The sequence below is a fragment of the Equus przewalskii genome, chromosome 14 (assembly GCF_037783145.1).
Source record: "Equus przewalskii isolate Varuska chromosome 14, EquPr2, whole genome shotgun sequence".
Lineage (NCBI taxonomy): Eukaryota > Metazoa > Chordata > Mammalia > Perissodactyla > Equidae > Equus > Equus przewalskii.
The window spans coordinates 38,271,270-38,296,419 of record NC_091844.1 but is presented as its reverse complement, the minus strand read 5'-3'; the positions used below and the strand labels follow the sequence as shown (position 1 = coordinate 38,296,419).

The 25,150-nt window shown below is 36.3% G+C and overlaps 1 protein-coding gene across 45 annotated transcripts in view; it reads left to right on the top strand.

Annotated features, from left to right (window-relative positions):
- Nucleotides 1-25,150, top strand: part of EHBP1 (EH domain binding protein 1) — a 479,572-nt gene that overhangs the window by 143,476 nt on the left and 310,946 nt on the right. For 4 of the 45 annotated variants that reach the window (XM_070572589.1, XM_070572587.1, XM_070572588.1 and 1 more), the window contains exon 1: nt 24,230-24,401. The exons of the other annotated variants lie outside the window; for them this stretch is intronic. The gene's annotated coding sequence lies outside the window, so the exon portion shown is untranslated. Of the gene's footprint in view, nt 1-24,229; nt 24,402-25,150 lie in introns of those variants that run through there. 45 annotated transcript variants of the gene reach the window in all.

Sequence of the window (25,150 nt, the reverse complement as noted above, 5' to 3'; positions counted from 1 at the left end):
TGTGGTAGATACAGATTAGCCCTTTATATCCCATAGTTTTCTTCTCCTTTTTTCTTTTCATTCCTCATTTGGTCCTTGCAAGAAGTCTTAAATTATTGGATATGTGTGTGCTGAATTAGAATCTATTTAAAGGACATAAAAATAAAAATAGACTTGTGCACATAGCAAGAACGTTTCTTATCAGCTACTTTTACATTTTAGGTATTATTTTGGGGATATGGAAGAATAAAAGGAGAGGAAGGAAATTTAGAGATAACAATTGAATAAAAGGAAAGAGACATCAGTAATAGCATTGAAGATAAATTGTGTATATTGAGAGAATAGGAAAATAGATGTGGTATAAATTAGCCAAGAAGGAGGAAACTGTAGAAAGAAAGAACAGTTAGCATTCCATTGGGGTGGTGCATTTGGAGGTAAGCTATGTGTGTAGTGCCATTGCCTTTTAGAACCTTGCTACTTAAAGTGTTTTCTGAGAAACAGGAGCATTTGTAACACCTGGGAACCTGTTATAACTGCTGACTCTCAGGCCCTGCCCTAGACTTACTGAATCAGAAGCTGCATTTTAATAAGATCCACAGTATGCATATTAAAGTGTAAGAAGCAGTATTTTAAAATAATGTTTTCAAGTGCCCGTTCTTGACTCCAGGATAAAGTATATTCAGAATACACTGACTTCTGTATGAATTTGAAACTCAAGGGAATGAAGATGAAATTCAAGGGATTCAGGAAAGGTATAGTGTGTTGATGGAAAAGGATAATGGGAATCAGGATATGTTTTCCAAGGGAGAATGCATTATTTCTGTCATTAAGGAGAGGAGAAACGTTTCCCATATTCTCTTGTCACGGCCATAGGGTATGAGCCTGGACGTGACAGATAAGAGGATGAAGGGAAAGTTGAAGGAGGCCGTCTTTTTTTAGGTCTAGGCGATGAGCAAACTCACAATTCTCCACCCTTGCTCAAAGGATGGATTGTATAGATTAGAGGGTTGGGGTTTTTGCTTTCTCAAACTTCTCTGTGTTGCCATCTTATAGTGTTTTGCTTTTGCCCTGGCTGATGTGGCATGAGTTTCCTTACTTCAACAGGATCTACTTCCTGGTTCTTTGATGCTGTAGTGGTTCTGGAACTTAGGTGAAGAACAAAAACCAGAACAACTTTTATTTACCTGAGAGGACAGTATACTGTGAGGTTCTATTCCTCCTCATTCCTTGATTGCCAGGTGGAGGCTCTAGCAAATTTGGAGATGTTAGGGGTTTATATCCCCTACTCTTGTTTTGTCTCTAAGTCATTGAATTATTAATCTCACTTAACCAACGTAGCACTTGGCAAATGGTGACACTGGCCACTGGAGATGAGTTTGAGAGAAAGACTGTGCTGTCTTTTCTCTCTTAGTTTATTTCTTATCCCATTCTTTTATCACCTGCAGGCCTTTAGAATTCTGAGCGAAGTCTGCACTATATGGGCTCTTAATGGCTATTCAGGTGTTTAAGGAAGCTACTTGAAGGTTGGCAAGTTGTGGTTCTGATCATTTAGATGGCAGAAGTCAATTCTGGTAGGAGCTCCCTAATATATGATGTGAACCATTATGTATGAGTGTATATTTTCTGTGTGTCTGCATCATCTACATATATGAACATATTTTGTCTATGTTTTTGTATTCTATCTAATTCTTATTATGGCATTCAAAAAGTATTTAAAGTACCATAAACTTTTCCCAAGAAGACATAAATATATTTGTTTCTGATTTTTCTATGTCATATCAGAATTCCTTTTCCTTTTTTTTTTTTAAGATTTTATTTTTCCTATTTCTCCCCAAAGCCCCCTGGTACATAGTTGTGCATTTTTAGTTTTGGGTCCTTCTAGTTGTGGCATATGGGATGCCGCCTCAGCATGGCTTGATGAGCAGTGCCGTGTCCGTGCCCAGGATCCAAACTGGCGAAACCCTGGGCCGCCAAAGTGGGGTGCGCGAACTTAACCACTTGGTCATGGCGCGGGCCCCATTCCTTGTTTTGAAATATAGTTTTAATTATAATTTGTTTTTAAAATAGGTAATATAATCACATGGTTCAAAATTCTGGAGGTACAAAAAGGTGTGTATATATCCCTGAAAATAACTCCTTGTTTTCTCCATTATTCCACACCTCTTTGAAAACCTTGTGACCTTAGGATTTGAAAAGTGAAAAACGTAGCCCTTTTCAGTGCTTAAGTTTGTGACACTGGCCTCTGAAATAAAATATGAACTCCTTAATCTGATGTTCCAGGCTCTCTGTAACTGATCCCACTTTAGTTTTCCAGTTGGACGTTAGAATGCTACATGCACTTTAAGTATTAACTTGAGTCTATGAAGGCCAAATTATATTAATAAATACTCATTCAGATCCACTTCTTTGAGTGGCTTAAGCACGCATTTCTCTGTTGACCATCTAATGGAGTGAGATAGAGGTATATCAGTCTTGATGTAAAGGAACCTACCTTTTTTTTTTTTTTGAGGAAGATTGGCCCTAAGCTAACATCTGTTGCCAGTCTTCCTCTTTTTGCTTGAGGGAGATTATCAGTGAGCTAACATCTGTGCCAGTCTCCCTTTATTTTATGTGGGATGCTGCCACAGCGTTGCTTGATGAGTGGTGCTAGGTCCATGCCCCGCATGTGAACTGTAAATCCTGGGCGGCCACAGCAGAGTACGTGAACTTAACCATTACACCACCGGGCTGGCCCCTAAAGAACCTACTTTTGAAATACATTTTTGAAAAAATAATTAATTGGAAACAAGCTTGGTGTGTTTTAGGAGTATCTGGAAGGCTGCTGTGTCTGGAACACAGTAGAACAAGGGGTGGGTAAAACAATAAGAGGGAGGTCTGAGAGGTAGGTTGGGATTAGGTTGTGTACGGACTTGAGATCATGGTAAGGGCTTTCGGATTTTAAGTGTGGTAGGAAGCCATTGGAGAGGTTTGACAGGGAAGTGATATCATACGATTTATAGTTTAAAAAGATTATTCCTGATACTTTGTGAAATATGAACTATTGAGTAAAAATGGAAGCAGAGATACCAGTTAGGAGGCTCTTGTAATAGTCCGAGTAGCAAAGAGGTAGTGGTGGAGGTGGTGAGAATGGTCAGATGTATGCTACCACCATACTGTTTTGAGGTATAACTTACACTTTTACATACAGTAAAATGCCTCCATTTTAAGTGTACAGGTCAATAGGCTTTGACAAATGTATACACCCATGTAACTGGAAATAAAGTTTTTGAAGGTATAGTTGACAGGATTTAATGATGGATTAGATATGATGTAGAGTGAGAGAGATCGATAATGACTGTAGGTTTTTGGCCTGAGCAACCAGGTGAATGTAATATTAATTATAGGAATGAGGAACACTTGGGGAGGAAAAGGTTTAGCATGAAGGAGAAATCAAGAATTGGCTTTGCTTTTCTTAAAGTTTGGGACGTCCAGATGGAGATCTTAATTAAGCACTTGATTATAAGAGTCTTAAGCTCAGGGGAGAGAAGAGGCTGGTGTCTCTTAGTATATAGATAGAATTTCTAACCATGGTGCTATAGGAAATTTTGTGTGGTTTTCATGTAGATTAAGATGACTGAGGACTGAGCTTTGGGACCTTCGACATATGAGTGGGGAAGAGGAAGAGCCAGCCAATGGGACTGAAAACAAGCAGTAACGAGGAAGGAGGAAAATTACGAGAGTGTGCTTTCCAAGGAACCAAGTGCAAAATGTATCAGGAAAGGAGTGTTTAGCTGTGTCAAATACTGTTGAGAGGTTGAGAAAGATGACCATTTGGATTTGGCATGGTGGAAAGAGCTCGTGACCTTGAGGAATGGTTTCAGTGGAGTGGTGAGGATGAAAGCATGATTAGATTGTTAGAGGAAAAGATACAGTCAGTATAGATAGTTTTCTTGGAGAATTTTGCTACAAATCAGAGGACTAGGTAGTACCTGGAGAAGGACAAGGGGTCAAGGTATATCTTTTGCATAGAAGGTACTGCAGCACATTTGAATGCTGATGCAAATGGTAAAGAAGGAAAAACTGATGATATCCTGAGAGAGGAGGTAACTTCAGGAGAAAAGTCCTTGAATGAGAGGAAGGGAACTGGATCCAGTACACAAGTGGAAGAGTTGAACTTAAATAGAAGCAGGGACAATTCGTTGTTACAGGGAAGGCAGAGTACAGGGGTAGGGAAGCAGGTGGGTTGGTAGATTTAGGGGGAAGGATGTGGATGTTCTCTTCTGTTGGCTTCTGTTTTCTCGGGGAAATGCTATTAGAGGCCATCAGCTGAGAGAGAGATGGCAGAAAGAAGTGTTGAAGGATTGAGGAGGGACAAGGTAAGCAGCTATCATGATGAGAATGAGTTGACTAGGGAAATAGAGAAAGATTGCTGGGTAGTGCCGAGGACTTTCTTAACTTTGTGGTCATAAATTTAAAGTGAATGTAACCGGCAAGTTTACATGTTTTAATTTAGCTATATTCAACACTTTGGTGCAGGCATGGAGTAGGCAGAGTTGGATTTAAGCAGCAATGGGTCTTTTCAGGAATGTATAACTGAGGGAAAGAACAGCAAGGAAATTGAGAGTATATGCATGGGAGTGGTTATAGTGATGAACCATGGAGTATAAGATGGAAATAAGGACATGAAAGGTGGGATGGTCAATGAGAAGGTGAAGAGGATAAGTATTTTGAGATCTTAAAGACGTTGAATAGTTGTTGGAGTTGGGATATGAGAGTGAATGAGCTGGAAAAAATAGGAGGTAGGAGTCAGAATGAGATACCTGATTTTGGGGGATGTGGTTAACAGTAATGACAAGATATAGGTGGTGGTCTCCTTTGTATCACATTTGCTTATCAATTAAAAAATAAGCACACATCCTTAATATATTTTTAATTAATATGGCATATACATTAAATATAAGTATACCTTAATTTCTTTTCTTTTTTTAAAATAAATAAATTTAAGTAGGATTTCTTCTTGTATTTGAATGGGTCATCTTTCGAATGCTCCAAGTGCTTCCTATTTTTCTTTAGAGACTGTAGCTGTTAGGGTATAACCATGGCATTTGGGTGGTTGAGATAGAATGGAGGAAAAAAATTTTAGAAGTGAAGAGGGGTAGTTAAGGAATTTAGAGGCTGAGTTATGGGACAGATTATCTGTGTGGCTCTTGAAGTTGCCAAGAATAATTGGAGGAGAAATGGTTAAGACAGGGAATCAAGTGCTAAAGTCTTAAATGAATGAAAGAAGAGATGGGGGAGAAAGGTTTACTTTGTGAAACTTTCTGTTAAAAGTTAGGTGAATCTTGAATTTCTTATTCCTTGAAACAAAATGGCATAGTCTTCTTTTCCATGTAGTGACTTGTCAAAGGTAGATATAATTTTAGTAGATAATAAATTGATATGTTACTTTGTTGGTAATTTTATGTTAGTGTTTTATGGACTGATTTTTTTTTTTTAAACTGGAATTGTTATATGTAGTATTTTATCCAGATTTTAAATGTTTTTTTCCGTGGGAAGTTCAGCTGTACAAAATTTAATTGTGGTGGATTATTTAAGGAAAGTAGTGGAGCCCCTTCATACCATAATTGGATTTTGCAGTGCTTATATCATGATTGCCTCCACACCAGACTCAGCATGCCTCTAGATTGCTGGCAAACTTGGGCCTCATGCAAGCTGCCTCTTTTGTAAATAAAGTTCTATTGGAATACCACCATGTCCATTTGTTTACATATTGTCTAGGGCTGCTGTCACACTAAAGTTGCAGAGTTGAGTAGTTGCTACATAGACTGAATGGCTACAGAGTTTAAAATATTTACTTTCTGGCCCTTTAAGAAAAGTTTACCAACCTCTGCTCTAAATCATTGGAGTTACTTGCAGCTAGTGGTTGTGGAATCTAGAGTCTAGTACCTTTCTGTCTTCTCTGTGCTAACCTACAAAATATTAGTTTAATCTTATTTTAGTCTAACTGCATAAGCAATAGAGGGGAGTCCATTGTGCCTGCTTTCCAGCCCTGGAGAGAGAAACTTTAGACTAGCTTTGAGGAACATTCAGGTCTGTATATGTACAAAAACATGCAGTAGTTGTCCCTTATCCATGGTTTTGCTTTCCATGGTTTCAGTTACTCGCAGTCAACTTGGTCTGAAAATATTATATGGAAAATTCCAGAAAAAAACAGTTGATGAGTTTTAAATTGCACACTGTTCTGAGTAGCGTGATGAAATCTTGCACTGTCTCTCTCTGTCGCACCCTGGATGTGAATCATTCCTTTGTCCAGGACATCCATGCTGTATAGCTACCTACCTGTTAGCCTGTTAGTTAGGAAAAAACGTATATAGGGTGGGTAGTATCTGCAGTTTCAGGCATCCACTGGGGCTCTTAGAACGTATCCCCCTCAGATAAAGGAGAACTACTGTATGTTTTCTGGCTATGTGACCTTGAACGAATTACTTAACCTCTTAGTACCTCACCTGTAAAATGGTGATGATAATAACAGTGCTTCCAGCATAGAATTGTTTTGACAATTAAATGAGATAATATCTGTAAAGTGGTTAGAACAGTGCCTGACATATAGTAAGCACTCAGTAAATGTTACCCATTGTTATTATTATCTTTACCTGATTATTTAAGCACTAAGTGAAGAAGAGAACTACCTAGAAAAAAGGATAGAGAACACTGAAAATAAAACCTGAACACTTAAGAGAGTTAGAGAAAGATGAAGTAGCACAGAAGGTTGCAGTGACCTGGGAGGTGAGAGGAAACTAGGGAGTGTGCTAGCAGAAGTGCTGTCCTAAAATGAACTAAGTTTTGATAGTACTTTGGCTTTTGGGGAAAGGAACTACGTATTTTTGCTTCTGGAGCAAAATCAGTTCATATGGTTTTATAATTTTTTTTTTTTAATAATCACTTCAAGTAAATAAGATGGCTAAGGAAAATAACTGAACTCCTCCAAAGAAGAATTAATTTGCCAGCATTTGTGTATGTGTGTGTGTGTCTATGGTGACTATTTATGATATTTAGGATATATTTCCTTATGACAGTTTTTCTTAAAAAATTTTTTCCTGTCGTGATTTTTTTAATGGAGTAAATTGTGTCTTTTGGTAGTGTGTGATTCCATTACCTTACTTTGGTATCACATCTTGGTTCATGTATTTTAAAAGTTGATTTTTAAAATGAAATTTTAAGGGATCACGCAGAGAAGTTCTACTCTTATGGTTTAGTTTCACATTAGTTTTGTAATTAGATGCTCAGAGAACTTAAAATTAGACATTTCTAGAAATGTTCTATTGATGCATCAAATGTGTTTGTTCTAAGTTTGTGGAAAATTTCAACAAAAGAGTCACTGAAGTAGTTCACTGCATGATATAAAAATAGTCCAGTGTGCTGAAGGAAAAACTGTATAAGCATTTTGAACTGAATGCTCAATAGGGATGTTCATGTCCTGCGTCAGGGCTTTTGCATGTTTTTTAAAAGGAGTGGAACTGAGATTGTGAAATGAGGGCAGTAAAATTACTGCAGGATGTCAGTATATGTGTGTCTTTTTTTGCTGTTATAGTGATATTTTTAGGTAGCTTTGGTAATAGGCACCTAAAGATTTTCTTTGTATTAAAACATTTCCTGGTGTTATTAATCCCAGTTTGTTCTTTTTAAAATACTTTTTAAATAAAGAAACACTTAAAAAATTGACTTTAATACTTCAGTAACAATAAAAAAAGATCGACTTTAATGCAAAGAAGTTATCACTTTAAAAGTTGATAACTCTGCTTATGTCCAAAAGAGTTTGTCAGCTTAAGAATTTAAAATAATACCGTGTTGACTAATTTAGGGATATAAATAGACCAGAGATAGTCTTAGAAGAGCAGAGAGTACATGTTCCTAAGCACTTAAAAGGAGTTACCGTTGGACACTGGACTTGGTTCTGAGTTTATTGGCAGCTGAGGCAAAAGGGGAAGCACATTGCCTCACATAATATTCCTGTTGGCTAAAGAAAATATCCAAACTCATTTGCAGAGACTTTTCTTAGAACTTAATTCACAGAGGATTTTTATTCTGAAAGAAACATGACATTGGATAAAGTCTCCAGCTACAAAATACTCACACTGTTAAAATGGATAATATTTATGTTGACCCTTTATACAGACCCTTTATGAGAGATATGATTGAGGAACCTAGTTTTCTGATCATCTAATTTAAATCAGGGGTACAACTTGGAAAATTTAGAAGAATGAGTATTTAACAAATATCATCAGGTTCTGTGCTGTCCAGTAGAGAAGCAGCTAACCACATGTGACTATTTACATCTTAATTTAAATTAAATAATATTAAAAATTCAGTTCCTCATCACATTAGCCACATTTCAAGAACTCAGTAGCCTCATATGACTAGGGGCTATCATTTTGGACAGTGCAAATAAGGAACATTTCCGTCATCACAAAAAGTTTTATTGGATGCTGCTGTTTTAGCTATTTTCTTTCAAACTGGCTGATTTCAGAATCCCAGGGTACTTTGCCAATATGGAGATTTTCATGCTCATTAGACAGTCCTTATTCTTTAGGTCTGGAATGGTGCTGGCAAATCTGTCATTTTAGAAGTTCCCCAGTTGCTTACGATCATCAGGCCAGGTTTTAGAACTACTACATTTGATTCTTTCTCAGATGGCTGTCTGAAGTAAAGCTTTGGCAGATGCTGGATGAAAGTTCCTGTTGGTACTTCAGAAATGTTTATTAAGTTGAAAATTTGAATTGAATTTTCTTCCTTTGGTTGAGCTGTTTTGTAGTGTGTGTGTGTGTTAGAAGTGAGAGCAGTGTACTTTAGCTATGCCACCTGTAAAGCTGTCAGGTTAATATGAATATTTGAACAGGGTCATTCATTCATTTAAAAAAAAAGACGAGTGTGTTCTCTTCCACAGAAGCAAGGACTGTTGGGGGATAGCTAAAGATAGAATAAGAGTAGTCTAATTTACAAAATAATCTTTTTTTTTTTGAGGAAGATTAACCCTGAGCTAACATCTGCTGCCAATCCTCCTCTTTTTCCTGAGGAAGACTGGCCCTGAGCTAACACCCATGCCCATCTTCCTCTGCTTTATATGTGGGATGCCTACCACAGCATGGCTTGACAAGCCATGCCATGTCCATGCCCGGGATCCGAACTGGCGAACCCCGGGCCACCAAAGTGGAACGTGTGCACTTAACTAACTGCTGCGCCACTGGGCCGGCCCCCACAAAATTATCTTTTTTTTAGGAAAAGTTTTGAAACTTCTTAAATACTTTCATGGTTGTTATACTTCCAGGCAACATCCCTAGATCTGCTGATGCTTTTCCTCTGAAGTATTCCTTAATTCTCACTCCGATTTTTCTATTGCCACTGCCTTGGTGGCATCCTTTGTGATCTTTTCCCAAGGCCCTTGGTTCCCAAACTGCACCAAGGAGCTCAGAAGGCACTGCAGAGAACTCTCAGGTGTGCCAAGAAATGTTTAAAAATTTTTAGGGAAATACAGCAACTTCTGTTGGAAACCACACAGACTAGTAGCTTGAGGTAGTTCATTTTCAAAATTAGGTTGGTACATTCCTTTCAGTGATACCATATTTTTACAAAGCCGAGGTTTTGGCAGTTGCTGTGACAAAAAGCAAGTAGCATGTAAAGGAAGGCAGTGTCCAATCTGGTTTTAAGGTTTGAGAAGTTGTGCAGTACCCAACTCAGGTGCTAAGTTGTTAGGGCGTACATCCTTCTTAAGTTGTTTGGACCTGACTACTTAATAAACAGAATGGTTAGGTATTTCTTTTGGCCTATGAAAAAATTCCTACACTTTAAGGGCCTTGTAAACCCAAAAAGTTTGGGAACCTTTGTGATAGCCCTTAACACTTTCCTAGCCTCTTCTGGTCCTTTGTCTTATAATTGCCATAGTTATCCTCTAAAATGAACCTTCCAGATTTCCCCTTTGTTTATAGGTTACTGTTAGTATGGTAATTTTAATCTTTTACATCTATTCTTATTCTATTTTACTAGTCTTCTTTCAACCATTTCCCTTAAGCTTCCAAAATCTTGTTTACCACATGCAAATAGTTTCCTTCAAATGTTATCTTTCATTCTTCTCTGTCTCCCTCCAAAAATCATTAAATGCAAAAAGCATGTAGTAATACTCTATCTCAAAATAACTTAATTGAAACTGAGTTTATTCATACAATGAGTGGGTTTGGAAGTTGAGTTTAATGGTTCAGCTTTAATTTGAAGAGTACTCTAATTTACAGAATAATCTTCTAAAAATTTGCTAATTCATTTATTTTTTAGAACGTTTTATTGAAATTATTTTAGGTTTACAGAAGAGTTGCAAAGATAGTATAGAGAGTTCCTGTAGAATTAGGGTAAAATTAGGGTAAATAAATTTATCATGACCATTTATCAAAACTAAGAGATTAACACTCTTAGACCAAACTACAGACTATTTGGATTTCACCAGTGTTTCTACTGCTATCTGTTTTCTGTTTGAGGCTACGGTCCAGGATACCACATTACATTTAGTTGTTACATCTCCTTAGTCTCCTCCAATCTATGACGGTTTATCAGTCTTCCACTGTTTTTCATGACCTCGATAGTTTTGAAGAGTGCTGGTTAGGTATTTTGTAGAACGTGCCTCAAATTGCGTCATGTTTTTCTAATGATTAGACTGGGGTTATGGATTTTGGGAAGATCCCGCAGAGGTGAAGTGTCCTCATTACATCGTATCAGAGGGCACGTGATAGCACCATGACTGTAATTATTACTGGTGATGTTCACCTTGATCACTTGGTTAAGGTAGAGTCTGCCAGATTTCTCCACTGTAAGCTACTGTTTTTCCCTTTTCATGCTTTATTCATTAGCAATGAGTCACTAAGTCCAATATACACTCATGGGAAGAGGAATTAAGTTCCGTTTCCTGGAGGGAGGAATATCAAAGAATTTGCAGACATATATTAAAACCACCACAGAATTAATTAATTTTGGAGGGGAGATAACTTTGAGGATATGTAAGTATCCTGTTTCTCTTTAAAGTTTCAACCACTAACTTGAAATTCATTAGTAGGTTTTGCTTGCAGCAGTTATTTCCGTGTTCTAATGATTTTCGATTTTCCTTATTCCCCCTAAATAATTATTTGGAATTCTTCTGTAAGGACGATTTGACCTTTCTCATTTATTTATTCAGTTTGTTTTTCTATCCCTTTGGACTTACAGCTATTTATAAAATAACCTTTTGATATCATTACTACCTTTGGTACTGAGGCTCTGACAGAAGATATATTGTCGAAACATTATTTCTTTTTTTTTTTTTTTAAAGATTTTATTTTCTTCCTTTTTCTGCCCAAAGCCCCCCAGTGCATAGTTGTATATTCTTCGTTGTGGGTCCTTCCAGTTGTGGCATGTGGGACACCGCCTCAGCGTGGCCCGACGAGCAGTGCCATGTCCGCGCCCAGGATTCCAACCAACGAAACACTGGGCCGCCTGCAGCGGAGCGCGCGAACCTAACCACTCGACCACGGGGCCAACCCCACATTATTTCTTTTTTTAAAAAAGGACTTAAAAAATAATTTCAGACTTAGGGAAAAGTTGCAAAAGTAGTACAGAGAATTCCCGTATATCTTTCACCTAAATTCCCTAAGTGGCAACATTTTACCATGTATACTTTTATCCTCTCTCTTGCTCTCTCTGTATGTCATTTTTTTCCCTTAACATTAACCATGATGCCCGTTTACCCATAAATACTTCAGTGTGTATTTCCTAAAAACAAGGACATTTTCTTACATAATCACAGTTCAATTTATCAATTTGGAAAGTTAACATTGATGCAATACAGTTACTTAATCTATAGACCTAATTCAGATTTCTCCACTTATCCCAATACTTCCATTTATAGCAAAAGAAGAATTTTTTTTCCTAGATCAGGATCCCATCCAGGGTTATATGTTACATTTAGTTGTCACATCTCTTTACTGTCCTTTAATCTGATAGGTTTCTTCAGTCTTTTTTTTGTTTTTCATGACCTTGACACTTTTGAAGAATGTTCCTCAATTTGGATTTGTCTGTTGTTTCCTCATCATTAGGTTCAGATTATGAATTTTTGACAGCAATACCAAAGTATTGTATATGCAGCATAGTATATGCAGCTGTATACTTGCTGCATCATATCAGTGTGTGTGTGTGTGTAAATATCCTATTCCTTATTAAACTTTTATCCACTAGTTTTAGCATTCAGTGTGGTTGTGTTTTAATTCAAAATGCAGATGCTTCATTTGTTTTCATTTGTATTTCACTTTGGAAAATCCCCCTATCCTTGTTGAATTAACTTATTAATTGATGAAATTTTAATGTGGTTCCCCATCTAAGAACTATTTTTAAAAAGTACATCTCCTCCATCCCATCTATCCTTTTCTCACCTCCCTATTTTCCCCCTTGTTTCACCCAACCCTGAATGTAACTAGTTTTGTTATTCCGGGTTTCTTCTTACTTTTTAAAAACAGATTTATTGAGATATAATTCATGTACTATACAATTCACCCTTCTAAAGTATTCAATTCATTGGTTTTTAATGTATTCCTGGAGTTGTGTAACCATCATCGCCATCTAATTTTAGAACATTTTCATCATCCCCAAAAGAAACCTGTACTCATTAGCAGTCACTTTCTATTCCTCTGGATCTCCCCACTTCATCCTCTTCTACCTGCCCCCTGCTCCTACCCTACCCCTGCTCTAGCCAAAAACTGATCTACTTTCTGTTTCTCTAGATTTGCCTGTTCCAGACATTTCATATAAGTGGAATCATACTATATGGTCTTTTGTGAATGATTTCTTTCACTTAACATAATGGTTTCAGGGTTCATCTATATATGTAGCTGTGTCAGTACTGCATTACTTTTTGTTGCTGAATAATATTCTATTGTATGAATGTACTGCGTTTGGGTTATTTTCACTTTTTTTGGCTATTATGAGTAATGTTGCTATGAACATTTCTGTCTTGGGCCTCTACCTAGAAGTGGAACTGCTGGGTCATGTGGTAATTTTGTTTCACTTTTTGAGGAGCTGCCAAACCATTTTCCAAAGTGGCTATGTCATTTTATTTTCCCACCAGTAATGTATGAGTGTTCCAGTTTCTCTACATCCTCACCAACACATCTTATTGTCTTGTTTTAGCCATCCTAGTGGGCGTGAAGTGGTATATCATTGTGGTTTTGATTTGCATTTCCCTAATTGGTAAATGATGTTTGGCCATGGTCTTTTCATGTGTTTATTGACCATTTATATATATATATTTGGAGAAATGTGTGTTCTGATCCTTCATCCACTTTTAATTGGGTTATTTATGTTTTTAGCTTTGCATTCTAGGAGTTTTTTCTGTACAGTCATGCACTGCATAACAACATTTCAGTCAACAGTGGATCGCATGTACCATGGTGGTCCCATAAGATTATAATGGAGCAAAAAAATTCCTATTACCTAGTGATGTCATGGCCATTGTAACAGCATAGCACAATGCATTACTCATGTGTTTGTAGGGATGCTGGTGTAAACAAACCTACTGTACTGCTGGTTGTATAAAAGTATAGCAAATACCATTATGTACGGTACATAATACTTGATAATGATAATAAAGGACTATGTCACTGGTTTATGTATTTACTGTACTATACTTTTTATTGTTATTTTAGAGTATACTGTTTCTACTTATAAAAAAAGTTTAGTGTAAAACAGTATGCTGTGTTACACTGGCATACTTATCTTGTGTTTACCACATCTCTTGATTGCATCATTTTCTCTTGTGCTTTATTTAATCTTGTTTTGTTCATCATGGCTCCTAAGGGTACAAAATCTACTGCTAATGTTGCCAGTAAGAGGCCACATTGAGTGATTGACCTGGATTTAATTTTTATTATTATTATTATTTTTTTCCTTTTTCTCCCCAAAGCCCCCCAGTACATAGTTGTATATTCTTTGTTGTGGGTCCTTCTAGTTGTGGCATGTAGGACGCTGCCTCAGCGTGCTTTGATGAGCAGTGCCGTGTCCACGCCCAGGATTCGAACCAATGAAACACTGGGCCGCCTGCAGTGGAGCACGCGAACTTAACTACTCGACCACAGGGCCAGGCCAGAGTGATTGACCTGGAAATGGAGTTAAAAGTGATTCAGGATTATAAAGGTGGAAAATTAGTGATGGTTATTGCTCACTAGTCAGGCATGTCCCATTCCACCATAGCTACAATCTTGAACTAACAATGTGATGAAAGCTGTTAAAGGGTCTGCATTGTTGAAGACAATGAGACTAACAAAAGAACCTATATAATGAGAAGGGCCTATATCAGACATGAAGAAACTTCTAATGACTTGGGTTGAAGACCAGACACAGAATTATGTTCCTCTCAGCACCATGGTGATCATGGCCAAAGCAAAAAGTTTGTTTGTGATGTTGAAATAAAAGGCTGGACCTAACTATGATGTTGAATTTACTGCTGGCTCTGGGTGATAAAATTCAAGAATTGTTATCATTTCATAATGTGAAAGTGAGTGGTGAGTGTGTGAGTGCTGATGTGAGGGCAGTTGAAAATTTTGAGGAACTCTAGAAAAGCTGATTGTGGAGGAAAATTACTTGCCAGAGCAAATATTCAGTCTGAATGAAACCTCCCTATTCTGGAATTGGGTGCCTGAAAAGATTTTCATCTATAAAGAGGCCAAGTCAAAGTCAGGTTTCAACGCTTTTAAGGACAGAATAACAGTCTTGCTCGGGGGCAATGTTGCAGGCTACAAATTGAAACCCTTTGTGATCTGGCACAGTGAGAACCCCAGACCCAGCTCCTCTTCCAAGATGCCCTCCTGAATTGCTATGCCAGCAAAATGGAGAAGTACTGTTTGGAGAAGAACATAACTTTCAAGATTTTGCTTATTGTTAATAATACTCCCAGACATCCTCATTCTATTGATGATCTTCATCTCAATATCAAGTGTGTGTTTCTCCCTCCAAACACCACTACTTTGATCCAACCAATGGATCAAGGAGTTACAGCAGCTTTTAAGGCCTACTACGTAAGAAGGACCTTTGTCTAGGCTATTGCTGCAACTGAGGAAGATACTGAGAAGATGCTGATGTAATTCTGGAAAGATTACAACATCTATGACTGCATCAAGAACCTTACTTGGGTTTGGGGTGTTGTGATATCATCAAGGAGTGTATGAATGGCATCTGGAAGAAGATGCTCAAGAGATTTTTCTGTGACTTCAAAGGATTTGCCAAAGATGAGGAGGTTGCAAAAATCAACAAGGCTGTGGTTGAGATGGCAAACAACTTTAACCTGGGTGTCAATGGGAATGTTACTGAGGAGCTCTTAAAGGTGGTTTCTGAGGAGTTCGCTAATGAGGAGTTGGAACTAGAATAGGAATGCATAGCTGAAGAAGAGGCAAGAGAAAAGGAAACTGCAGGAGAAGAAAAAGAAGAACTCCCAAGAAAATTCACAGTGAAGGATTTAGCAGAAGATTTTACAGACTTCAGCCTCCTTAAAAAGTTTGAAAACATAGACCCCAACACTGAAAGATTTTCATTAATAGAGAAGAATGTTCATGGGGCATTATCTGCTTACAAGTAGTTCTATGATGAAAAAAATGACACAAACCAAGCAAATCACCATGAACATATTTCTGAAAAGAGTGACACCTCCTTGAGAAAAGCCTCAGGCAGGTCCTTCAGGAGGTATTCTAGAAGAAGGCATTGTTATCATAGGAGATGACAGCTCCATATGTGTTATTGCCCCTGAAGACTTTCCAGTGGGACAAGATGTGGAGGTGGAAGACAGTGATATTGATAGTCCTGACTCTGTATAGACCTAGGCTAATGTCTGTGTTTGTGTCCTAGTTTTTAACAAAAAAGTTTAAAAAGTAGAAAAAAAAAATGTTGACAATAGAAAAAAGCTTATAGAAAAAGGATTTAAAGAAAGAAAATGTTTTTGTACAGCTATACAATGTGTTTGTGTTTTAAGGTAAGTGTTAATACAAGAGTCCAAAAATTTAAAAAGATTAAAAAGTTTATAAAGTAAAAAATTTACAGTAAGCTAAGGTTGACTTATTATTGAAGAAAGAAAATTTTTAAAAATAAGTTTAGTATAGCCCAAGTGTGTGGTGTTTATAAAGTCTACACTAGTGTACAGTACTATCCTAGGCCTTCATATTCACTCACCACTCACTTAATGACTCACCCAGAGTAACTTCCAGTCCTGTAAGCTCCATTGGTGGTAAGTGCCCTAGACAGGTGTACCATTTTTTATCTTTTATCTATTTATTTATTTATTTATTTTTGGAGGAAGATTAGTCCTGAGCTAACATCTGCCACCAATCCTCTTCTTCTTTTTTTCTGAGGAAGATTTGCCCTAAGCTAACATCTGTGGTCATCTTCCTCTACTTTATATGTGGGGTGCCTGCACAGCATGGCTTGATGAGCAGTACTAGGTCCGTGCCCGGGGTCCAAACCAGCAAACCCCAGGCTGCCGAAGCGGAGCGCGCGAACTTAACTGCTATGCCACTGGGCTGGTCCCCATTTTTATCTTTTATACTGTATTTTTACTGTATCTTTTCTATGTTTGGATACACAAATACTTACCATTGTGTTACAGTTGCCTACAGTACTCAGTACAATAATGTGCTCTAAAAGTTTGTAGCCTCGGAGCAGTAGGCTATACCATAGAGCCTAGGTGTGTTGTAGGCTGGTGTAGTAGGCTATACCATGTAGGTTTGTGTAAGTACACTCTATGATGTTCACATGACAAAGTTGCTTAATGATGTATTTTGCAGAATGTGTCCCCATCATTAAGCAACACATCTGTATTTTAGATATAAAATACTTATCAGATTATATGATTTGCAAATGTTTTGTCTCATTTGCTGCGTTGCCTTTTCACTTTCTTGATGGTGTTTTTTGATGCATAAAAGGTTTTAAATTTCATGAAGTCTAATTTATCCATTTTTTATTTTGTTACTTGTGCTTTAGTGTTGTATCTAAGACCCTATTTTGAGTAAATTTTTGTGTATGGTGTGAGGAAGAGGTCCAACTTCATTCTTCTGTATGTGAATATCCAGTTGTCTAGCACCATTTGTTGAGTCTGGGTATGTTTTTCTTATGTTTATTTTTGCACCAAATAGGCAGATATATGTACTTTATTCCTTATTTCTTCTTTCTTACACAAAAGGGGTAAGAAAATACTATTTATACTCTCTTTCACTTTACTTTTCCCCTAACAGTATATCCCAGAGATCATTCCATATCATTTCATAGAGGTCCTCCTCATCCAGTATTAATACATTATTATTACCCGAAGTCCATAGTTTACATTAGGGTTCACTCTTTGTGTTGCACCCCTATGGGTTTTGAAATGTATAATGACATGATTCTACTGTTACAGTATCATACAGAATAGTTTCACTACCCTAAAAATGCCCTGTACTCCACTTATTTATTTTTCTCTTCCTTTTTCTGAAGCCCTGGCAACAACCATTGATCTTTTTACTGTCTCCATAGTTTTGCCTTTTCCAGAATCTCATATAGTTGGAATGATACAATATACAGCCTTTTCAGATTGGGTTCTTTCACTTAGCAATATTTATTGAAAGTTCCTCTATATCTTTTTGTGGCTTGATAGCTAATTTCTTTTCAGAGCTGTGTAATATTCCACTGTATGGATGTACCACAGTAAGTTTATCCATTCATCCATTGAGAGACATCTTGGTTGCTTCCAAGTTTTGATAATTATTAATAAAACTGCTATAAACATTTGTGTACAGGTTTTTGTGTGGAACATAAGTTTTCAACTCATTTGGGTAAATATCAAGGAGCACAATTTCTGTATCATATGGTAAGAGTATGATTAGTTTTGTAAGACACTGCTAATTATCTTCCAGAGTGCCTGTACCATTTTGCATTTCCACCAGCAATGAATGAGAGTTCCTTTTGCTCCACATCCTCACCTGGATTTGATGTCAGTGCTTTGAATTTTCCCCATTCTAATAGTTTTGTAGTAGTATCTCACTGTTGTTTTAATTTTCACTTCCGTAGTGACATGATTTTGAGTATCTTTTCATATGCCTATTTGTCATCTGTATATCTTTGATGAGGTGTTTGGATCCTTTGCCCATTTTAAAAATCGGGTTGTTTTCTTACTGTTGAGTTTTAAGAGTTATTTGTATATTTAGGATCCCAGTCCTTTATCAGATATGTATTTTGCAAATATTTTCTCCCAGTCTGTGGTTTGTCTTTTTATTCTCTTTAATAGTGTCTTTCACAGAGTGTAAGTTTTTAATTTTACCTAAGTCCAACTTCTCAGTTTTTTTTCATGCATCATGCTTTTGGTGTTGTGAAAGATGTAAAAGTCTGTGTTTAGATTCTTCATTCCAGCCCAATTTGTTGAAAAGACTACCCTTTCTCCATTGAATTGCCTTTGTTCTTTGTCAAAGATAAGTTGACTATATTTGTGTGGGTCTGTGGGCTCTTTATTCTCTTCCATTGATCTATTTGTATTCTTTCACCAATACTATATGTCTTGATTACTGCAGCTTTATCATAAGTCCTTAAGTTGGATAGAGTCAGTCTTCTGACTTTGTTCTTCTCCTTCAATATTGTGTTTGCTGTTTGGGGTCCTTTGCTTCTATATAAACTTTAGAATCAGTTTGTCCATATCCACAAAATAACTTGCTTAAATCTTTATTGGGATTGCACTGAACCTGTAAATCAAGTTGGGAAGAACTGATATTGTGGCAATATTGAGTCTTCTTATCTATATACAGAGAATCTCTCCATTAATTTAGATCTTTTTTGATTTCTTTTCATGAGAGTTTTGCAGTATTCCTCATGTAGATCTTGTGTGTGTATGTGTGTGTATATATATATATATATATATATATATATAATAATTTTGTTAGATTTATACATTTCATTTTTTAGTGCTAATGTAAATGATATTGTGTTTCAAATTCCAATTGTTCATTGCTGGTAAATAATAAAGCAGTTGACTTTTGTGTATTAAGCTTGTATCCTGCAATCTTGCTATGATTGCTTATTTCTTTCAGGATTCTTTGGGATTTTCTAGATAGGCAATCTTGTCATACATAAATAGAGACAGTTTTATTTCTTCCTTCCTAACTTGTATACCTTTTATTTCCCTTTCTTATCTTCCTGCATTAACTGGGACTGCCAGTATGATTTGAATACAAGTGGTGAGAGCAAACATCCTTGCCTTGTTCCTGATCTTAGTAGGAGAGCATGTGGTTTCTCACCATTAAGTATGGTGTTAGCTGTAGGTTTTTTGTAGATATTTGTTACTAAGTTTAAGAGGTTCCCGCTATTCCTCGTTGGCTGAGCGTTTTTATCATGAATGAGTGTTGGATTTTCTTAGATGCTTTTTGTGCATCTAATGATCTAATCATATGATTCTTCTTTTTTAGTCTGTTGAAGAGATGTATTACATTAATTGATTTTCAAATTTTGAACCAGCCTTGCATGCCTGGAATAAAGTGGTGTATAGTTTTTTTTTAATGTGTTGTTGGATTTGATTTAGTAATATTTTCTTGAGGATTTTTGTGTCTTTGTTCATGAGAGATACTGTTCTGTAGTTTACCTTTCTTATAATGTCTTTTGTCTGGCTGGGCTTGTAAAATGAGTTAGGAAGTATTCTGCTTCTATTTTTTGGAAGAGATTGTCTAGCGAATTAGTGTAATTTTTTCCTTAAATGTTTGGTAGAGTTCACCAGTGAGAACTCCTCTGGGCCTAGTATTTTCTGTTTTAGAAGGCTATCAATTATTAACTCAGTTTCTTTAATGGATATAGTGCTGTTCAGATTATCTATTTTTCATTGTAGGGGGGTTGGTAGATTGTGTCTTTCAAGGAATTTGTTATATTTCATCTAGGTTATCAAATTTGTGGGCATAAGAGTTGTTCATAATCTTTTCTTCTTCTTCTTCTTCTTCTTCTTCCCAAAGCCCCCCAGTACGTAGTTGTATATTCAAGTTATAGGTCCTTCTAGTTCTGCTATGTGGGACACTGCCTCAGCATGGCTTGATGAGTGGTGCTAGGTCTGCGCCCAGGATCTGAACCGGTGAAACCCTGGGCTGCCAAAGTGGAGCACACGAACTTAACCACTGAGCCATGGGGCCATCCCCCATAATACTCTTTTATGATCTTTTTACTGTCCACAGAATCAGTAATGATGGCCCTGCTTTCATTTCTGATGTTAGTAATTTGTGTTTTCTCTTTTTTGGTTGTTAACCTGGCTAGAAATTTATCAATTTCATTGATCTTTTCAATGAAAGATGTTTCTTTTCAATGAAAGAAATGATCTTTTGGTTTTGATTGATTTTCTGTTTTCACTTTCATTGATTTCCACTCTAATTTTTATTATTTCTTTCCTTCTGCTTGCTTTGGATTTAATTTGCTCTTTTCTGGTTTCCTAAATTAGAAGCTTAGATTATTGATTTTAGATCTTTGTTCTTTTCTAATATATACATTCATTGCTATAACTATACTTCTAAGCACTGCTTTGCTGGATCCCTAAACTTTTGGTAAGTACTATTTTCATTTTTATTTGTTCAAATATTTTAAAATTTCTCTTGACTCCTTTGACCCATGTGTTGTTTAGAAGTGAGTTGTTTAATCTCCAAGTGTTTTGTGAATTTAATATGTTTCTTTTATTTTTTAACTAGTTGCCTTTCCTCTTTTTTAACTCGTGTGCATTATTATCTATTTACTGACTGGAGCTTTTATTTTTTCCTATTGATATGTGTGTCCTGTTTTTTTGTTTTCAGATTTAAAAGCCTTTTATTCTACGTACAATTCCTTCTAATTCTGCTTTTTGTGGAGTTGTTTTTGATGTTGGAATAGTTTTAGATTTACAGAAAAGTTGAAAGGTAGTACAGAGCTTTTCTGTATACTCCTCACTCAGCTTCAGTTTCCCTAAATGTTGTCATCTTACATTTCCATGGTACTTTACAGTCTTACATTTAATGTTAACACTCAGTTTCCCTGAATGTTATCATCTTACATTTCCGTGGTACATTTGTCAAAACTAAGAAACGAATGTTGGTTTGTTACTATAACTAAACTCCAGACTTTATTCAGATTTCACTAGTTTTTCCATTGATGCCCTTTTTCTGTTCCAGGATCCATTCCAGGATACCACATTGCATTTAGTTGTGTGTGGCAGTTTCTCAGTCTTTCCTTGTTTTTTCAATCTTCAAAGATTTATTCAATTTTGATTATGTATGGACTTTGAATAGTTGTTCTGGTAGAAGGATTGGGTTTTTAGTGTAGCATTCCTATTCCTGATTCTTTATGAGATTTTTGACAGAAATTTTAGGTATGGTCTAAGAGGAGTGGAAACTCAATGCTTTTTAATAGCAAGGGAATTGATCTATATGAAATAGGGCAAGACAACTTCAATAGCATCTTTACTGAAGCAAATAAGGTAATCACTACCAGTTCTGTGTTAGATATCCTATAATAAGACCCTCTACCCCTGGATCCTCAATTTAAAATTGTGATTCAAGCCATAATTTGTCAAATTGTTTAAATTTGTGGGCAAAGTTGTATGCCTATTGTGGACAGAATTTCCTATTTCACACAGAAACTTATTGCCTTTTGGAATGACTCCTTCTACGTGAAATTTGAGAATGAAATCTCTGAAGCAATCTCAAAAAAAATAAATTTGTCTCTTTGGCAAGCCATTGATTATTCAAATATGTAAAATATTTCTTGAGCTGTCAACTTTCCAGGTGTATCAAGTATGTTGGAGATGAAAAATTTGTTTGAAAGAAACTGGATTGTGATACAAATGTGACAGAAGTTTCATTGGGTCCCAAAGACTATATATAGCCTCCATTCCACATAAAACAATTTCAGTGTTATAATTTGAGTGCCTTCTCCTTCCTATAGCAACAAAGTAAAGGACTTTGTTACTATAATTAAAATACTATCATGAAGAAAACAGAGAGGGCTGGAAAGGAGAAAAAGGAAGAAGAATGTGAGGCAGCAGCTGTGTTTGTTGGGGGGAAGTTTCAGCATATTTAGCACAGTGGGATTTAAATTCCAATATTTGATGCTTTTGTGTGCATGGTATTTTTTCCTACCCTTGACTGTAAAGTTTTTAGAAAATGATTTTATTAATCAAACATGTACCGACTTTGTAGAGTAGGTGCTTAATAAATGTGGTGTCATGCACTGATTGAGATAGAATGCATTTTAACTTGAAATTTGAATTATTCAATTTTTCAGTGTTTACTAAAAGAAATGATGTAAGAAGGAGAAGAGATTCTTTTGCTACAAGTTTTCCCAATTGCCTATGATGCTTCTAATTATATTTAAATGAGTGGATAAATTAGGTCACATTTAATTGATATATTAAGCAAATTGTTAGATATGAATATATTATCTTAATATGAGTTGAACTTTATATAATCAAGTTTGTTTTCTTAGAAATGTCAATGGAAATGTAATTTTCAGCCTTGAAATGTACCTCCCATTTGTTATTAAGATAGTGTATAATCAACATATGTATCAAAATTTTTAATTAAAATTTTAGCCATTTTGGTAAGTATGTAGTGGTTTTTTGATTTTAATTTGCCTTTTCCTGATGGCTAATGCTGTTGAGTTTCTTTTCATGTGCTTATATATCTTGTTTTCGAACTGTCTATTCAAATCTTTTGCCCATTTTTTAAAAATTGAGTTGTTTGCCTTATTAATTTGTAAGAATTCTTTACATATTCTAGATGCAACAATAGCAGATAAACTTATTATGAATATTTTCTCAAATTTTGTCTTTCCTTTTCATGTTCATAATATTTTTTAAGAACAATTTTGAGTTTTGATGAAACCCAGCTTATCAATATTTTCTCTTGTGGTTGATGTTTTTGTGTCCTATCTAAGAAATCTTTGCCTACTGCAACGTCATGAAAATTTTCTCCTATGTTTTTCTAGAAGTTTTATAAGTTTAGCATTTACATTTAGATTTATGGTCCCTTTCAAGTTAATATTTATATTTGATGTGAGGTAGGGGTCGAGGTTCATTTTTTCCCATAAGATATTCAGTTGCTCCAGCATGGTGTATCCATTCTTAATATGTGTGATCAGAGATAGTAAGAGAGAAATCATAGTATACTTTTATTGTTAACAGTGAAATTGATATTTTTTTTTTTTTAAAGATTTTATTTTTTCCTTTTTCTCCCCAAAGCCCCCTGGTACATAGTTTTATATTCTTTGTTGTGGGTCCTTCTAGTTGTACCATGTGGGACGCTGCCTCAGCATGGTTTGATGAGCAGTGCTATGTCCGTGCCCAGGAATCGAACCAACGAAACACTGGGCCGCCTGCAGCGGAGCGCACAGACTTAACCACTCGGCCACGGGGCCAGCCCCTGAAATTGATATTTTTATTGAAAGCAAATGTGGTATTTGCTTATATGAACAAGCAGATTTTGAGATATTGAATATTATCACCCAGAATTAAGATAACCTATTCAAAATACAAACTAGAGAAGCATTGAAAAAATAATTGGATTTCAGGCAAAATACCACTGCAGTTCCAAGTTGGTACTAGACTGAGAGCTACAAAAATTTACAGCTTTAAAATGTAATTTGATAAGCAGAGGAAAAATAATAAAAAGCATATGAAAGGTAGGCTTAAAAATAAAAAGAAATAGGAGCCAGCCCTGTGGCCAAGTGGTTGAGTTCGCGCAGTCTGCTTCAGCGGCCTGGAGTTTTGCTGGTTCGGATCCCGGGCGTGGACATGGCACCGCTCATCAAGCGATGCTGAGGCGGCATCCCACGTGCCACAACTAGAAGGACTCACAACCAAAAATATACAGCTATGTACTGAGGGGCTTTGGGGAGAAAAAGGAAAAATAAAAAAACTTAAAAAAAAAAAAAGAAATATCACTCCACTAAGGCTTTTTTGTTCAGAAACTTCAAAGGAAGGAAAAGAAAAATTTACATTTCCACTGGTGATTTTTCTGAAGAACCAACAAGATCAGGAGAGATCTAAAGACAAAACCTAGAGATGGGCAGAGGTGATTTTTGATTGTTATTCTCCAACCTACAGACTAAACAAGTTAACATTGAGCCTTAGGAAGATTCAAAAACAGATGATAAAAACCATGGTTTGTTTGTAAACAGTTAATAATGAAAGAGACCAGTATGGTATCTCTAAGAAAAAGTCTTATTAGACTAATCTGAGTTCCTTTTTTTTTGACAGATCTGCTCTTTTGAGAGATGAAGCAAATGTGATAAACATACCACATTTGTAGCTTGAGAAAGGATTTGCTCAGCTCCATGGTGATATTGTCAAGGTGGAAAAAATATGTGCTGGAAACTGGATAATTTGTTATTTTACATTCAAAGGGACATTTCTACAGCCTTACCACAAGGTGTGGTGCTTGTCCCTACTCTGTTTACTTTTATCAGTTACTTTACCTGTATGTAATATAGAACGCATGTATTTCAAATCTGCAGATCATGGTGAGCTATGAGGATAGTAGCTATATGAATCAAGAACCAGGATCTCACAAGATCTCACTTGGCTGGAATCATGGGCTGAATTTAGAAGGATTACTTTGAATGAGATAAATATAAAGCTATGTACTTGAGTCTAAAAGATTCCTGCCATGTAAGTGTCTAGTGGAAGAGATTTGACTTAACATGTAAGGAAAAGATTTTAGTCACTGGTAAGCTTACTTTGAGTCAGATGTGATGTGGCTGTCAAAAGAACAATGCAAAACAAACAAATGTGTTCTTAGGCTGCATCAATGGAGATTTCTAAGAAAGAGAGTTAGTGGTTCTTCTCTAGTCAGACTACATTGGGAGTATCATCTTCACTTCTGGGCATCCTAGTTTAAGATGGTTATAAGCAAGTTGGAATGAGTTCAGAGGAAAGTGACTAGGAGGGGTCAAAATTTCACAAAGTTAGGTTTAAGAAGTTGAAGATACTTAGCTTAAGAGAAGAGGAAATTACTTCATGAGATAGAGTGGCTGTTTGAAGTATCTGAAAGGCTGTTCTTGGAAATGGAAGTAGGTGTATTCTGCCTGGCACCAAGAGACAGAATTGAGATCAATGGATAGAAGTTAAAGGGAGACAGGTTTCCCTCAACATAGGGAAGAACAATCAGGGTTGTCTAAA